The 15,349-nt window shown below is 42.4% G+C and overlaps 1 protein-coding gene and 1 long non-coding RNA gene across 8 annotated transcripts in view; one reads left to right on the top strand and one right to left on the bottom strand.

Moving 5' to 3' along the window:
- The window catches only part of FOXJ3 (forkhead box J3), a 126,470-nt gene extending 116,418 nt beyond the window's left edge, over positions 1 to 10,052 (bottom strand). For 3 of the 6 annotated variants that reach the window (XM_072974651.1, XM_072974648.1, XM_072974652.1), the window contains exon 1: positions 5,818 to 5,998. The gene's annotated coding sequence lies outside the window, so the exon portion shown is untranslated. Of the gene's footprint in view, positions 1 to 5,817; positions 5,999 to 6,403; positions 6,631 to 10,029 lie in introns of those variants that run through there. The other 3 variants (XM_072974650.1, XM_006215838.4, XM_072974649.1) reach the window with 3 other exon arrangements.
- On the top strand, positions 6,156 to 12,014 carry LOC140700691 (uncharacterized). Of its 2 annotated transcripts, none has more exons than XR_012079223.1 (2): positions 6,156 to 6,505; positions 11,520 to 12,014. It is a non-coding gene; the product is annotated as an uncharacterized lncRNA (long non-coding RNA). The 2 variants fall into 2 exon arrangements; XR_012079224.1 differs by lacking the exon at positions 6,156 to 6,505 and adding an exon at positions 10,165 to 10,190.
- Positions 12,015 to 15,349: the final 3,335 nt, after the last annotated feature.

Raw genomic sequence — 15,349 nt, 5'->3', positions numbered from 1 at the left:
ATCACAAACAAGTGACAGAATGTGATAAGAAAAAACTCATTTTAAGTCCCAAAGATTAAACATTAAAAGTTACTGATTCCCTGAGTAAGGGAATCTTCCAACCCCTCTAATTCTCCAGGGATTCACATTGGGATCCTTTAAATCAGAATAGCAGCATAGAGAAGTGGAAACAGCAATGGACACAGACTAAGATGATCTAATTGCTCCATCACTGACTTAAGTATGCAATCTTGGGCAAGTCACCTAATTTAAACTTCAAATTGTTCACCCTAAAAAATGCTATGCCTACATCACAAGTTGTCATGTGATCAAATGAGATAAGAAATGAGAAAACATGTAAAGTATAAACACATTATATGAAGGTTCAAGAGCCATATCTTGCTCATCTTTATATCCCCAATGCCTAGCAGAATGCATAGTAGAGATTATAATCGAAAAGCCATGAAAGGGATGGAGTTGGCAAGCTGAGGACTAAAATGAAGATAGGAAAGGGTTTTTAAAAGAAAAAGAAATCCAAATGTCCTGATAAACAGATAAATAAAAGGTGGTATAGCCATAGAATGGAATACACAACAATAAAAAGAAATGAGATACTGATACACGTTACAAAAATGGATAACCCCTGAAACACTACGCTAAGTGAAAAAAGCCAGACACAAACGACCACAGGTTGTATGATCCCATTTATACAAAATGTCTGAATAAGCAAATCTATAGAGATGGTAAATAAATTAGTGGTTGTCTAGGATTAGAGAATGAGAGGGGAAGTGGAGACTGACTGCTAATGGGTAAAAAGACTTCTTTTGAGATAATGACTGTGGTCATGGCTACACAATTTTGTGAATATACTAAAAAACCACTGAACTGTATACTTTAGATGAATGAATTGTATAGCATGTGAAGTATGTCTCAATAAAATTGTTTTTAAAAAAGAATATGAAGAAAAGTTTGAGAGAATCTTACAGTATAAAATCACTGGCTTTAGAATTCAAGTTTTGGGGTTTTTTTTTAAAGGAAAGAAGTGAGTTTTCTGATATTTGAGTAGCTCTGACATGTGGACAACAATGAGTCTGGAGGAAGCATTAGGAGAAAATACTAAGAATTACCACACCAGACCATAATATCTCTACAAAGTCTTCCGTGGAAAACAAATTTGGCATCTATCCTTACCTTTCCTTTCAAATTCTCTCTAAAGTTACAAATTACCTCCCAGTCCTAGTTCAAGTCTTCTCATCATGATCACTATTTCTGAACTTTGAGACTACACCTGATACTGACAACCACTCTACCCTTCCTATACGTGGCTTCTATGGCACTGATTTATTTCCTGGTTCTTCTCAGAATGCTTTACCTATTACCCTGTAATGCTACCCACAGTTCCAAACCTCAAAGCTCTTCCACCATCACGATACTAACCCCACAACATTCATCTTCTCAAATGCTTTTTACTACTATCTACAGCCCTGGTCAGTGCATAATCTACATTTCATCTCTGTTCATCTTATAGTGCTGTAAAACAGGATTACTCTATTTTTTTTTAATTTTTAAAGTTTTATTGTGGTATGATTCCTGTACAGTAAACTACACATATTTCAGATGTACAATTTGATGAATTTTGATAGATGTATACACCAATGAAACCACTACCACAATCAAGATAGCTAACATTTCCATCACTCTCCAAGAGGTGCAATTTTCGAATTTCCAATTTATCCCTTTCCATCTCCTTTCCCCCCTGGTAATCATAAGTTTGTTCTCAATGTCTGTGAGTTTGTTTCTATTTTGTAGATAATTTCATTTGTGTCCTTTTTTTTTAATTCCACATATAAGCGATATCATACAGCATTATTCTTTCTCTTTCTGTCTTACTTCACTTAGAATGACAATCTCCAGGTCCATCCATGTTACTGCAAACGGCATTTTATTCTTTTTTATGGCATTCCACTGTGTGTAGATAGGTAGATAGAGAGCCTCCACATCTTCTTTACCTAGTCATCTTTCAATGGACATCTGGATTGTTCCCATGACTTGGCTATTGTAAATTAGTGCTGTTGTGAACACTAGGGTGCATGTGTCTTTTTGAATTGTATTTTTCTCCAGGTATATGCCCAGGAGTGAAACTGCTGGATCATATGGTAAGTCTATTTTTAGTTTTTTAAGGAACCTCCATACTGTCCTCCATAGTGGCTGCACCAATTTGTATTCCCACCAATAGTGTAGGAGGATTCCTTTTTCTCCACACCCACTCCAGCATTTATCATGTGTAGACTTTTCAATGATGGCCATTCTGACTGGTGTGAGGTAATACCTCATTGTAGTTTTGATTTGCATTTCTCTAACAAGTAGTGATGTTGAGCATCTTTTCATGTGCTTGTTGACCATCTTATGACTTCTTTGGAGAAATGTCTTTTTAGGTCTCTGCCCATTCTTTGAGTTGCTTGGGTTTGTTTTGTTTTGTTTTGTTTTTTAATATTAAGGTGTATGAGCTGTTCGTTTATTTTGGAAATTAGTCCCTTGTAGGTCATTATCATTTGCAAATATTACTCTACTCAATTCTTGATTATCTTCACTAAAGCTGGGAAGCAGTCATGTGGCTCAACCAAATTAATTCCTAAACATTTTTTCCTTTTGAATATTTATAAATATTTTTCTAAATATTTTTCTAAATATTTTGCTTAGATTAATACTAAACTAGTCTGCATTTCCAGAGGCAAGCCAGCAAGGAGAAAAGGCTATTAGGAGTGGCAAGAGACTAAACTTTTACTGAATAATTGATTGTACACAATCTAGTGTTGACCATACTGACCTTAGCTCATTTTCCTTCACAGTGATACTTTAATTTCCTCATTATTATCAGCCATTCTCCCAAGATTCTAGGCTTTAAGATTCTAGGCTTTAATCTTTTAATGTTTAATTTGCTTTCTTCCCTTTGCACACATTCAATCATCAAGTTCAAATTAATTTTTACTCATACATCATCTTATATATTCCACACTCTCTAATAGGACAGTATAATTTAATGATATTTAATGATTAAATGCATAAGCTCAAAGGCAAGACTGCCTGGGTTCAAATCATGGCTCCACTGGTTATTCTCTATGGGATTTGGAGGAAGTTACTTAACTTCTCTGTAACTCAGTTTCTTCATAGTAATTAATTAAGACTTTATTACAAAGATTTTGAGTTAAACACACGTAAAGAGCTTAGAACAATATGCCTGGGCATGCAGTACTTAATAAATGCTAGCAATTATTTTATTCCCATAATCTCTTTTATCTCAGACCCCCGATCATCTTATTCCTAAAATTCCCCAAGAGCCTTCTAGTCAGTCTCCCTACTCCAAGACACTCAACTAATAACAAAAATCTTCTTCACAAACAAAATACATCACCTTAAGCACATATCTTTAGAACCCACTGTAGTACCTCATCAAACTAAACTCTATATCCTTGATAAGGTCCTCCGGCAATACCCACTCACAAAGCCAAAACTCGTTTTTTACTGTTATTCACCAATACAGATTCTCTATGTCAATCAAGTTGCTTGATATCTTTTGTACATTGCAACTTCCATGTCTTTGCAAGTATCCCTTCACTCTCCTGGCATATATCTCTTCCCCTCTGAAAATTTCAACTTTTCCAAAACTCATTTATACCTTTGACTTTAGTTGCACTGTTATCCCAACCAGGAGTTTGATCCTGCTTGGAATTATGAATGATGCACGTTACGTGTTGTTTCCCCCATCAGAAGTTGAAGCATTTGAAGAAACCACATATTTTATTCCTTATGTCTCTTCAGACAAACTACTTCACACATAGCACAGTATTTTGCAGAAGTACATAAATGATGACTGACTAAATAAATATGCCTCAGAATGTATCAGAACAACATTCTCTTATTTTCCACTGCCCCGCCCATACTTAGCATGGTGAGGACAGATAGAATCTGTATTTAAATATTTTTATTTCACACTGGAGAATATACTAACAACTGTACCAGATAAAAGAGAAATATACATATATATACTCAAAGAGAATGGACAAGTGAAAAATAAATCAAGAAAAAATGAGAATGCTGGCCATTATGGAACCTAAAAAGTGGCTGCAAAATATCAAAACTTTTCATTTCACCTAACTAATGAACCAAAAGAGCCAAAATAAACACATACTGACCCTATCCAAAAAACCTAATAAAAGCACAAGAAAGTCCCAAGAATCTTCAGCAGCACATAATCAAGAACAAGATTCACCTTAACGCTAAGAAACACAAAGAGAAAACAGAAAACTAAAAAATTCAACCACTTGTTTAGATGCCACCCAAACAGAAAAAAAATGGAGAGTTACTACTTTTCTATAAATATTTGCTAAGATCTAGGAAGAATAAAAGGCTTCTCTCACGGTGCCGCGGCCTGTTCCCTGTTAAGGGAGTAATCTGTGGTCACAAAAGAGCAAAACAGGAGAAGATGGAAACCTTAACCTGGAAGAGACATTAAGGAAAAAAACTACTCAAAACACGTTTCAAAAACATATTCAAAAAACAAAGAATGTAATGATACTCAACAAAAAAGAGAGGGAAACTGATATAAAAGCTCCCACGAAATAAGCGACTCTGAAACTATCTAGGGCTGTCTTTCAAAGTAAAGAGTTATGCATATAACACTACATGACATGCACGCTTGTTTCACTGCCAAACAAAACCGAAAGGAAAAAAATAAAGTAAATTTCAGGGAAGATGCCTACCAATCTCTAACTCCCTAGCCAGCCCAACTCAGCTCATTCAGGAATCCAACCAGGAACAGAGACATGGATTGCACAACACAGAAAAGAAAAAACTTCGCCTACCACACACTCAAAAGCAGAACGAATAAGTGAAAACTATACACCTCAATGCATCAGCAGCTAGAGCTTATTAGTCTGTCTTTAGGATTAGCAGTAGAGAAAAGGCAAGAGAAGCTACAGGAAAAGGAGGAAAGATGCCAACGAAACTAAGTTCCCTACTGGTCCCAATTTCAGAGAGTACAAATCTTGCGTTTTCCAGCTGACCAACAGTCGGCCTCAGCAAAGGAAACTGACCCTAACACCTTCCACGCCACCCGGAGGATATCACAGAGGAAAAACCACTGCGCTCTAACCTCCCTCCTCACTAGCTGCAAAAATGGAGGGGGTGGGGGGGTGGCGGAGACACCCTACCACGTGGGCAGGATGCAACACACACAGGACAGCAACACGTCCGCATGAAACGGCAGCCTCTGCCCTAATGCCGGCAAAGGACACGGCGACAGGATGGGTGGGAACGCAGGCCCTCCGCACGGACCTCCTCACCCCAAACGGCGCCCCGGAGGCACGAGGTACTGGCCCCCTAGCCGGCCGAAAAGCACCCGCAAGCTTGAAGGAAAGAAGCTGCATCGTGTCGGGGCAGGGAACTAGCCCAGGCCAGGGGCAGGTCACGGACAGAAAAAGGCCGCCACTGTCCTCAGACTCGGCGCCCCACGGAACCCCGTCTGGCTCCCCCGGGCCCAGCCTGGGGGAGGGGCAGGAGGCGCGGAGGCGCGGAGCCGCCGCTTCCAGGCTGAGGGGCAGCAGCAGCTGAGAAGCGCCGCGGGGGAGGGAGGAACCCAGCCCTCGCCGCCCGCCAGGCCTCAGCTCCGGCCCCGGCCCCCTGCCCCGCCCCGCCCGCCGCCCGTCCCGCAGCTCGGCCACGGCTGAGAAGGGAGAGGGCGTCTCGCGGAGGGCAGCCCCTGCCTCCGTCCCGGGAGATGCCCCGGCCCCGCCTCCTCGCCCGCCGCCCCGACCCGGCCGCTGCGCGGCGAACGCTCACCTCAGGCTGCGCAGGCCGGGACGGCCCGGCCGAGCCCCCGGCCGCTGCGTGCGTCTCCGCCCCCCAGGAAAGGTCCCAACGGTACCTGGTGCGAGCGGCCGAGGCCCCGAGCAGCGCCGAGAGCGGCGGCAGCAGCGGGAGCAGCCAACATCCGGGGCCGCGCACCCGGAACTACTTCCCGACCCGCTCCCCCTCCCGCCCCCGCCGCCGTCGCCCCCGCCTCCCGCGACGTCGCTGCGCCACCGACACGGCGTCGGAGGCGTCACGGCCCCCTCCGCGGTCACGACCACGGGGAACGCGCGCGGGATCCCTCCGCTGGAACAAGTAGTCCCCTGGAACTCCAAGGCTCTACCTCCGCGCAGCTGGTACCATCCAGCGGCCAGGAGCTCCGATCAACTTGGAGTTTCCGCACCTTAGAGTGGCGACAGGGTAGTGAGGGCGGCGTGAGCGGTCCTGCTTTGAGGACCGCTGGGACCTCGGCCTTGGACCCTGCCCTGGGGTTCCCGGGCCCCCGTGCTCCGGAGGAATGGAGCCTTGTGACCCACCCCCAACCCCCTGCAGAGCCCTCCAACCCCCTGCACCTCACCGTAGCGACAGGCACCCTTATTCCAGCTTGGCACACCACGGATTCTGCGAGCCCCCACAAAGGCACATTGGACCTTCAGGACACCTATCCTTCCAAAACGTCGTAAGTCCCAGGTTCTAGACCCATCTTTGCCGAGGCCTCTCCCGTGCCTAGCCCTGGTTTCCTTCTTGAAACAAGGGTGTTGAAATTCTAAAGGCCCTTCTGATTCAAAAGTAGCTGCCCAGGTTATGGTCCTGACTAAAAACAGGCGGAGCGTTTAGAAAGGTAGTTGAGCGACTTGTGAACTTTGGAATTTAATTCTACGTCAGTCTTCACTGATTTCTTTAAAGTATCAGCACTGCAAATCTGCCCTGTAATTTCACGTTTAATTACATTCAGTCGTATTATTTGCTGTTGCTTCATTCGCATTAGTCACCTAGAGCACCAAGAATGCTTTTGAACTCACAGTAGGTGCTCAATATTTGGATACTCAGATAATTTGTTAGATGAATACTAGGTTGATTGGATGAGATGAAAAGGAGAGGCCTGGTGAATTGACCCCGGGAACCTCTTTTGACGTAATCTCAAAGGGATCAGATAAAGACCTCTGATAAGTTAAAGAGCTGAGTACCCAACTGCTTCAGCAAACATTGAACACCTGCCGTTTACCAGGCACTTCTAGGCCCTGGGGATTCGAAGGACTCCTATGTTCCTTTTCTATGTAAGACTCTAGCGAGATTCTGAAGATTCAAAGATTCATTCATTCACTCATTCACACAACAAATATTTGCCAATCACTACTAAGGTTGTCAGACACTATTTTAGTGTTTGGGATGGATCAGCGAGTAGAAGAGCAGGGCGAGGGTGGGAATACCTTTCCCTCCTGGAGCTATCATTCAAGTATGGGGAGAAAGATGATAAAAGTAGCAAGAAAAAAATAGATATGATAGAAGGTGTTTGGTGTTTTGTGGGGGGAAAAAAATAGACCAGGGTAAGAGGTATGAGGAAAACGAGGAAGGGGGTGGTTAACATCAACCATTTCTTCATCAATAGTATTTACTTCTATTGGACCATGTGTTAGGTGCTGGGGCTTCAGGAGAGAATAAACCAAGATTCTGCCTTGGTGGAATCCCCAGCTAGTGGACACCACATGCCAGGTGCTTTCAGGTGTCCTCTTATTCGGCAAGTCCCTAAGGAGGACTCCTATGTTCATCTTTACATCTGATGGAACTTGAGGCTCAGAAGAGTTAGAAACTTAAGCCAAGATTCAAACCTCTTGTCTTTCGAGTTCAACTCCCTTTCCAGCTTCACCTCAGCTGAGACCTCTTTTTTTACTGTTTCATTACAGCTCACCTCTTTTGTCAAGTAAACTCATTCATTAATCTAGGTGAATGGCCTTGGGCCTGCATTGGGGGAAAAGGGAGGAAGAAAGGAAAATATTTAGAAGAAAGGGGGAACTTAAAAAATCTAGACATGTGGAGCAAAGTAATAGGGAGAGCAAAGAGGATTTAGTGAAAGACACTTGAAGGCAGATTCATAACATTTTGTTCCAATTTCGGTTTTACAGAATGGGATTTTAAATAGAGCCATCAGGAAGAACTGAATTCATGAGGTGACTTTCATGAGAAACTTGAAAGAGGTTGGGGAGTGAGCCGTGCGTTCTATCAGAAAGTGTCCCCGGCAGAAGGAACAGCATGTGGAAAGTCCTGATGGGAAAGTATCCCTGGAGGTGTTAGACATAAATGAGAAGGCCAGGGCTACTAGAGCTGGGTGAGCAACTGAGAGAGGAATGGGGAGGTAAGTTCAGAGAGTGGAGTCTTACAGACCATTATAAGGATCCTGGCTAAAATGGAACCACTACAGGGCTTCAAACAGAGGAATGATATGATCTGATTCATGTTTTCAAAGGATCACTCTGGCTATATACTAAGAGTAAATGGTGAGTGGACATTGGTGGAAGCCAGAGGCTTCATTATTCAGGTGCAGGATGATGGCTTGGACCAGGCTAGTAGCAGTGAGTAGGATAAATAAGATAATAAGATACAATCTCTGTATTTTAAGAACCCACTGTCTAGTCGGAAGCAAATAGGTACTTATAATACACTGTGATAAGGGAAATAGTGTCCTGAAGAAGAGGCCACCCTGGCCAGCTTTCCTGAGAGAGGATAGAAGGTCCCTCTTCTATCAAGTTGCCAAGGGAACTGGAAGTTCCTGGTTCTTTGGTGGGCCGTTGGCTGGATCCCTGATAACATAGCTAGTACTTGTCTTGTTTCCAGCCCTTGGGGTCTCAAAGCCGACTGTCATCTGAGTTGTGCTACAGGCAGGAGGGTATTAAGAGCAGTCTGGTTCACGCACTTAAGGAGGTAGTCAAAACTGAGATTATCCCTCTGTCAGAGAAAGAAACTGAGGCCAGTAGTCACCAGGTTTTAACCTGAGCCTGGAATCATGGTCATCAAAGTCCCAAACTGTGAACCTCTTTGAGCCAATTGAGTGGAGTCAGACCGATGATGGAGTAAAAGAGTAGAACGACGTTTCTGGATAGCTGCCAGTATGGGGCTGGGGGCTTGGGGATCAGCAGCCTTTCAGAAGGAAAGAATCACCAGCCCCAGCATGTCGAAGAATGAAGGCACACCCCTCCCCTCAGACCCCCCAATAAGGTCCATAGCAGGAGAAGGGATTCTGGAACCATGGGGAACGGGAGCAGGAAAAGCTTAAAGTTCAGTCTGGGAAGATAGACCTGGGTTCAATCTCAGGTTGTGTTTCTTATTTTCTGTGTGCCTACATCAAGTTATTTAGTTCCTCTTAGTCTCTATTTCCTTGCCTATTAAATAGGAACAGTAATCACAGCTGCATAGTAAAGGAGATCATGCACAGACTACCAGAAAAGAAAGGTTTCCAAAGACAGTTATTATGTACAAGGCACGAAAAGAGTAGTTCCTAGTCTTGGGAGCTGGGAGAGGTCTGGGAGGGAGGGTATGGAGCAGGAGAGCCCTCAGAAAGAAGAGGGGATCTAACTTAGGGGACAGATCCTTAAGTGAAATAGATTGCTCAGAGCAGTGAAATAGAGGATTTATTGTTTTGTGTTATTTGCAATCTTTTCCCAGCCTCACCTGGACTATAAATTCCCTAAAAGAAACAGTCCTGAACTGGACTGCAATAGCCCTTTCAAACCCTTGATTCGGCACAGGCAGTGTGTCAGCAGCAGGCTGTTCAACACTTCACGTGACCCACAGACACTTAGACAAACAAGGCTTCACCTGAGCCTTTCTCCTTCTTTATATATCGTCAGAGGAAAGCAGAAAATGAGAAATTAATTGAAAATGAGCCAAGACCTGCAAAAGGGAGACAGAAAAACATGAGAGAGCCCTTCCCATCATTCCCAGCTCTTGGAGGAGCCTTCCAGATTCCCTGTGTATCCTTGTATAATACTTTATATTTCATGTATTAGACTTTTTTTTAAAGCTATGCAGAGGCCACTGAGAAGCTCTCAGTACCACTAACTAATATTTAATGACAACATTTGGTGTTAGGTGTTGATCACTATGCCTACTTAAATAGCATCCAATAATCGTCTATCAAGCAACTACTCCATACCAGGCGTTGGAGTAAATACCAGGGAGTCAAAAGGGAATAAATAAATTTCCTACCTCCAGTAGACTCCTGGGCTTCTGGAGAAACAGACTTGTCAACAATGAATGCCAGTACAATTTGTAGAGATTTGTACTTGCACCATGGGAACAGAGTAGAGTGAGACTTAGCTCTGTCACAATGGATGGGGATGGGAGCACCGAAAGCGTCAACCTTAAAGGTAAGGTTAAGGCTAAGTCTGAATAAATAAGTAGGAGTTTGCCTTAGAGGCAAAAGCAAGGCTGAGAGTAGACAAAGAAAATCAGGGGTAGAGGAGGGCAGCTTGTTGCGAAGTTCAGGAAGCTGGGTACGTATAAGAAAAGTAGAGGCTACAGAAATTACAGACTTACAAGTGGTCACTACACACAAGTGGCTGATGGAAAGAACTAACTTCTGAATCTAGACCATATCACTCTATGTAAACCAATCTTAAGCTGGGTTCCTGCTTCCTTGGAGCTTGGTGTTAACTTCAGATTTTATCAGTAAGGCAAAATGATCCTTCCAAAGCACTCTACTATTTAATCATTCTCAGAAGAAAGGAGTAACTTAGAATGTTGCTCCCCAGCAGAAGGCAGAAGCCTAAATTATTTTATCCTGGTTCTGGCACTAGTGCACTCTTACCACCTACCTCCCCCACACCCCACTCCCATCCATCTTCCTTGTAACCACCTGGCTCAGACCTTGGCTTACCTCCACTCTCAGAATCAAGTGAGCTAATTAAAAGCATAATGAAAGACACAAGGGCACCGAGATGGCTGAACAAACACGAACAAATGCATAGATTAAATAAAGTACTTATATTATGTACAAGCAGTGGTGAAGATGAAACTTGGGTGGTGCTAGAAAGTGAGTCAGAAGATGTTCCAAGAGAGTGGAGGCAGAGGAAGTCTCCTCTCTTCCAGTGAGTTAGCAGTATCTTTTGGAACCACAGAGTGAAAGGATCCTGGTGAGCAGGAAAGAGCAGCCAAGCCTTGCCGCCCAAAGGAACCTGAAACTCTGCATACAAACATGGGATTTAAAAAACAATGATTTGATTTCAAGTTGTGAACTTGTTGACCTACTTCATGCCTAATGAGCGGAATAAAAATAATCAAGAAACCCCAATGTTGGGGGGAGAGTGCTGGACAGTGGCTAATAGATACTGAGTATTTCTTGTGTGATTGGGAGCATGATCAACCCTTTGCACACGTTTTCACTTAATCCTTAGAGCAAAATGGCAAGGTGATACCCTCATTTTAAAGAAGAGGAAAAACAGAGACTCAGTAGTTTGAGTGGCAGAGTGAGGATTTGAACCTAGAACTATGGCTCTAAGTTCACCTTCAAAGCCCCTCTAAACCATCAGTTTATACCGATCTGAGAATCGTAACCTCCTAGGTGCTAGCCACTGCAAGCAGGTGTATTTACATCCAAGTATCACTTTAGGAGACCTTTCAAACCTTGTTAGAGACACAACTGAAGTTGGAAACTACACATGCAGAGTCCTAAAGAATTCTCTTCATTTTTCCTATAGGTGCAAATACAGTGCAAATAGTCTTTGCTGCATGAAGGAGCAGGAAGCTGAAAATATATCTGTTTTGCAACCAAAAAAGGGTAAAGAGACCATAGTATTATTCCCAAACATTTATTGTGCCTCTCTCAGGATGGACTGTACTTCCCCCACTCCGCAGACAGCAGGCTTGGTCATGTGACTTGAATTAGTCAATTAAATGTGAGTGACTGTATTAGCCACCTCCAGGTGGAAGCTCTGAGTCAACCTGGAAGCTTTGAGTCACCATGCTTCACTATGTTTTCCTTTCCTGCTGCCCTGATGTCCAGCAACATTCAGGATAGAGGCTGACCCATCTGCCTCCATTGCAAAGTGAAGACAATGTGCAGCAAAGCTGACCTGGGAAGGACACACAGCATCAGTGAGAAAAACAACTTTTGCTGATTGGACCATTGAGAATTGAGAATTGTTGCCATGGTGTGCAGAGCCTGTCCTGACTAATGCAGACCCCATACTGAATTTTTTTCCTTTGCTGATCCAAATTTCTGGTGTCATCCCCAGGTAAAATTCCAATTGCTTAGGAATTATGAGAAAATATAGGAAATGGGATGGTTGGTGTAATGTAGTGAAAGGCTTTAAAATATAGAATTAGTAACTCAGTAACCCTGATCTGTGGGCTGAGACAAGCCTTTAGAAAACAGGTCCATGGACCATATCCTGTCCCAGAGGAAGTTTAAAGGTAGGCTAAGACACATTCCCTGTTCTTGAGGCAAGGGCCACCTTGTTCATTTTTAAACCTAGCCCCCAACTAGGTACCAGGCACCCAATAGGCACTCAATCAATTTTTATAAATTTTTGTTAAACTAATGCTATGGAATGATCTGGAACATAACTCCAGTCTCCTAACTCCCCACAAAGGCTCTTCCTACATTGTGGTGTATTACCGACTTGGGTCAAGGGATCTTGGAGGGGAAGTCTGTGGTAATATTGTTAGCCAATTTTTATATAATACTTTACAATTTATATGCACCTTATTTATTTGAAATGCCACGTAAATGAAAAATAGCTAGAACATCATGAAATACAGGGCTGGAGCATAGTAGACATTCAATAAAGCCACACAAACCTCCCCAAGCAAATTACAAAGAGTAGAAACCTTGAAGAAGAGCCCAGGGGACTTGGCAAGGAGAAATCTATCTTGAAGTGCACCATGGGTCCAGCTCTTTAATGGGCCAGATCAAGAGAGTATGCAGGTGACGGTTAAAATTTAGGCGAACAAAGGTGCAGGGCCCCAAGGCATCTCCAAAGGGCACAAGGCAGAAACTGGAAAACCTTCCATGGAACATTTTTTTTTAAGGTTTTTTTTTTTTAGTTGAAGTATACTCAATTCACAATGTGTTAATTTCTGGTATTTCATTTATATATGTATATATATTCCTTTTCATTTTCTTTTTCATTATAGGCCATTACGAGGTATTGAATATAGTTCCCTGTGCTATACAGAAAGACCTTGTTGTTGATCTATTTTATATATAGTAGTTAGTATCTACAAATCCCAAACTCCCAATTTATCCCTCCCCACTTCCTTTCCCCCCTGGTAACCATAAGTTTGTTTTCTCTGTCTGAGTCTCTGTTTCATAAATAAGTTCACTTGTGTCCTTTTTTTTTTGGGTTCCACATATAAGTGATATTATATGGTGGTATTTTTCTTTCTTTTTCTGGCTTACTTCACTTAGTATGATGATCTCCAGATCCATCCGTGTTGCTGCAAATGGCATTATTTTATTCTTTTATGGCTGAGTAGTATTCCATTGTATAAGTATACTACAACTTCTTTATCCAATCATCTGTTGATGGACATTTAGGTTGCTTCCATATCGTGGCTATTGAAAATAATGCTGCTATGAACATTGGAGTCCATGTATCTTTTCGAATTAGAGTTTCCTCTGGATGTATACCCAGAAGTAGGATTGCTGGATTGCAGGGTAAGCCTATTTTTAGTTTTTTAAGGAATCTCCATTCCATAATGGCTGCACCAAACTGCATTCCCAACAATAGTATAGGAGTGTCCATGAAGCATTCTTGAAGCAAGCATTGAAGAGAAACCTGCAAATGAATTAGGACTGCCCACATCTATAAATCAATCCTTCAAAACCAGGAAGATATTTAACCTGCTGCTACTAATTTAAAAAGTTAAGATACTGCAAATGTGATATGTATCTAATTTCAAAGTATAACAGCGTGGGGCATAATTAGTATATTCAAAGGGCTAATGCAAAACAGAAATGAAGAGTGATCCACTGAATCTGTTTGAGTTAACATTAATAGGTTAACCAAACTGAACAATGTGTGCAAGATGATTTTTTTTTTTTGCCAGGAGATTACATTGGGGTTTACTTTCAGTAAAAAATAACAGAAATCCTTGCAACTGAAACATTTAAGATGAATTAACATGATGTCTGAGATTTGCTTTGAAATACTCCAGAAAAAAAGAAGTGTAGGAGATTTGTGAAACAAGACAGGCAAAACGTTGATGTGTATGGAAGTTCAGAAGAGGGAACAATGGCTTCTGTCAAGAGCAGGAAGTCGAAAAAGGAAGTAATACTTTACGTCACTCAGTCCCCACAATGATGATTAAAGTTGGAGATCATTGTACCCATTTTACAGGCAGAGAAAACTGAGGTCACATTGCTAGTGAATAGCCATGCGAAGGCTTGAGCCTCAATCCAAAGACTTCCAAATCCTTCCTTTTGCTAATATCCTACACTGATTGTCCAAATATATTTTCTCAGATACTAATATTTTAATGAAAATTAAAGAGTGGTTTTTCTATATAATGGAGACATTTCTAATTCCTGCATTGTCCCCTTTTCCTTATAGGGTCTCACCTCCTCTTTTGAGCAAATATTTTGAATACTTCCTGACTCAGGAAGTCGTTTTAACTGCACTTCATCTGAATTCATACTCCACCTAAGGCTTGCTCCCACTATTCAGCTAGGAGAGGGAATGTGGAATGTCTCTTTTTGCAATGATCTTCAAAACAGGAGGTGACAAAAGGCCTGCATGCTCACACACACAAACACAAACACAAAGCTTATGTTTAAGCACCTAATTACAGGTTTCCCTTTTTAACCAGTTAGCGGTTAATTTATGGCCTGCAGTGCCCACTCCCCATCTAGTCTCTTTTTCTGCCATGCTGAGTACACCAAGCTTATTCTTTCTGGTGGGGTTTCTCATTCCTTGTTACCTTCCTTGAAATATGTCATCCTTGTGCCTATCAACGGCATCTGGATTTGATCTGTTTCTAACATGAAATGTGCTCGAAATGCCGATTAGATGGTGATCCATTCATTCAGTAAACATTCATCAATTGCTAACTCTAGGCTGGGTAGTGTGCTCTGGGCTTGGGGTACATAGATAAAAGTTGTAGCTAGGGGGCGGACCCACATAACAGTGCTTGAGTATGTTTTAGTGATAAGTAATAGTGATAAGTGAGTGAGTATGGGCTCCCTTACCTGGGGCCAAATTGCACTAACTAGCCCTGCCACTCACTACCTCAATGACTTTAGTTGGGTAAAATTGCTAATTTCTTTGAGGCTCAACTTCCTCATATGTAAATGGGGATAAGAATATTACATACTGCAAATACACGTGTAGAGGGTTAACACCATACCTAGCACATGGTAAACGTTACAAACATGAGCTCCTACTATTCCCCTGTATGATTCACAGAGAAAGGAAAGAACTGGATCTGAGTGGGGATGGATGTTTTAAGAAAGAGTTCGCAGACACAGAAACATTTACACTCAGCCTTGAAGGATGAGTTCGGGTCTGCTGGGGCAAGGTAGGCAGGA

This window comes from Vicugna pacos, chromosome 13 (genome assembly GCF_048564905.1).
Source record: "Vicugna pacos chromosome 13, VicPac4, whole genome shotgun sequence".
NCBI classification, from domain to species: Eukaryota; Metazoa; Chordata; class Mammalia; order Artiodactyla; family Camelidae; genus Vicugna; species Vicugna pacos.
This window is presented reverse-complemented; position numbering and strand designations above follow the sequence as displayed.